The 2,825-nt window shown below is 38.5% G+C and overlaps 1 non-coding gene across 1 annotated transcript; it reads right to left on the reverse strand.

The window, feature by feature from the left end:
* Positions 1 to 2,441: 2,441 nt before the first annotated feature.
* On the reverse strand, positions 2,442 to 2,548 carry LOC131002102 (small nucleolar RNA R71). Its single transcript, XR_009094179.1, has one exon. It is a non-coding gene; the product is annotated as a small nucleolar RNA R71 (small nucleolar RNA).
* Positions 2,549 to 2,825: the final 277 nt, after the last annotated feature.

Consider the following 2,825-nt stretch of genomic DNA (forward strand, 5'->3'; position numbering starts at 1 on the left):
TTCTCTGAGGGTTGAAAGGACATGTGTATTGGGGGGGGATGAATACATACGTAGGCTATTTTTGTGAACTAGGAATTCCTCGTTGTAGACCAACAATTGCAATGATCTATCCCCATCACGATGAAATTTCAAAGATTACCCTGGCTTGTCGGCCAAGGCTATAAACTCGTTGAATACATTAGTGTAGCGCACGTGCGGCCCAGAATATCTAAGGGCATCACAGACCTGTTATTACCTCAAACTTCCGCGGCCTAAAAGGCCGTAGTTCCTCTAAGAAGCTGGCCGCGGAGGGATACCTCCGCATAGCTAGTTAGGAGGCTGAGGTCTCGTTCGTTAATGGAATTAACCAGACAAATCGCTCCACCAACTAAGAACGGCCATGCACCACCACCCATAGAATTGATAACACTCATGATTCCATTGTTTTTAGTGTTCATATAATGTTAATTTTATAGGAAATTGAGTGTTGGATGATTGTTTTGTGCTTAATTTGCTTTATCTTTTGAAATATGATTCTTACTCGAACTTTGAAGGAAATTTCAAGTTTATTGAGTTCGAATTTAGAAACTTTATCTGAGATAGAAGTTGTAGATCGTCTCGACACGAGTTCATGAACACAAACGGATCATAAATCGGAGTTCGGACGAGAAAGTTATGACCAAAATAAGAAAGTCGCGCACAGCAGTGAATAGTGTTGACGGAAATTTCCGAATTTTCGGGAATTTTCGGGTTTTGTTATATTTTCTCAGTATTTTCGAGTTCTACACTGTATTTATCCCCTGTGCCTATATATAGGTCCTTTCCCTGACCTATTAGACACATCTTTCACATCTCTTTACCTCTCTTTATTTCTTTTCTTCTTCTTATTATTTTTAGACTTAGAATTTTATTGCTTCCATACATTAGCTTTATTTTTCCTGCAAGATTTCAGCTGTCATTCAACATTCATTCCGGGTTTTATTTAATTCAGTTTTTATTATTGCGTTCTTTTTAATTATGTTTATGTTTTATTTCAGTATGTCTGGCTAGTTTCGTTTAGCTGATTCTAGGGTTTGTAAATAGTTGATTGAATTTATGTGATTTATTTGTTAATACCTTTGTGCCTTCCAGTTTATGATTCATAATTCCTGGTGCTTAATTTCTTGTGAATTATCTGATCAATAGTTTGCATGTTTAGCTATTCGGTTTGAGACCTAGCGGAGATAACTGTTTAGCGGATTCAGGAATGTATGATATGATTTTAACCTTGAGACCTAGCGGAGATAGGTGGATCATAGGGAGCTATTCTTAGGAGCTATTGAGAGTTAGTAGATTTTCTTGAGACCTAACGGAGATAGATAATTTACTAATCTACGATCGTTGCTGCTCTAGCGAGAGTGATTGATTAATTAAGTGATCTCTCATCATAACTGGATTAAATTGGTACATAGGATTAATAGATTAATTGCATAGATTTAGTTAATGAATTTACTGCCCTAGGATCAGTTGTCTTTTATTAATTGAGTTTTCTATCCTATTTTATTTGGTTTGTTTTGATTTAAGTTACCTACTTCATTCTTATTGGTGATTACCTGAATATTACTAGGGTTTAGTTAGGATTACTTAAGGTGATTCGTCATAATAGTCCCTGTGGATACGATACTCTGCTTGCTGTTTATGTGCTACAATTATACTGTTTAGTTGTAGTTTTTGTTGCTATAATAATAGTGACCAACTTTTTTGGCGCCGTTGCCGGGGACTATTTAGAATTTATTTTAATATTTCTGATTAGACTTAAGCATTATTTCAGGCGGTGGTTTAATTTTATTTTTAGTTTTTAAATTTTTGTTTCTGATTTTTGTTTGTTGTCTCAGGAGTGTATGATCACGAGATCCAAAGGAAAAGAACATCTTCTACCTTTGAACTTGGAAATCGAAAAGCAGCACAAAAGAGACAACCGCGAAAAGAAGAAGCAAGCAATGGCAGAGCAACAGAATAACATGGATCTTGAAACTCTAGTGCGAGCAGTGACAAATCTTCAGAGGCAGCTAGATGAAGAGAGAGAGGAGAGCAGGCGCAACCGGGCTCCTCCACCAGAGCCACCACTGAATCACATGTATCAGCCTCAGGTTGATCAATTTCAAGGAGGCAGATGGGGACCAACTGTGCAAGCTACCACGTTCGAGCTGAAGCCGGGATTGATAAACATGGTGCAAGCTGAACAGTTTAGTGGAATGGCTTCCGAAAACCCGCATGCTCACATTACTCAGTTTCTAGATATCTGCGACACTATTAAGCAGAATGGAGTGCCACCAGATGCCATCATAATGAAGATGTTTGGATTCTCTCTCAGGGACAGAGCGAATGAGTGGTTGAAGAGTTTGGACAGAGGTGCTATTACTAGATGGGAGGATTTGTGTAGAGCTTTCCTGACAAAATACTTTCCTGCTTCTAAAGCTCAGAAAATCATTGCGGAGATTTCTCACTTTTCCCAGCTAGGAGATGAGACCATTCATGATGCCTGGGAAAGATTTCGTGAGCTGCTCAGGAACTGTCCACAACATGGTTTCACGGAGGATCAGCAAATCATTCACTTTTATAATGGTTTGACTGGTCTAACAAAAAGTATGGTGGATGCTACTGCAGGTGGATGTCTTCTCCATAGAAATACAAGGGAGGCTTATCGTGTGATAGAAGAGATGGCCTCCAATAGTTATCAATGGCCGAATGACAGAAATTCTACGAGAAGAATTGCAGCTGTGAATGAGGAGAGAGATGATTTTAAGGAGAAATATGAAGCTCTTCAAAAGCAGTATGAGTTGGAGAGAAAAGCATTGCTAGCTAAA

The sequence above is a fragment of the Salvia miltiorrhiza genome, chromosome 8, assembly GCF_028751815.1.
Source record: "Salvia miltiorrhiza cultivar Shanhuang (shh) chromosome 8, IMPLAD_Smil_shh, whole genome shotgun sequence".
Taxonomy (NCBI): Eukaryota; Viridiplantae; Streptophyta; class Magnoliopsida; order Lamiales; family Lamiaceae; genus Salvia; species Salvia miltiorrhiza.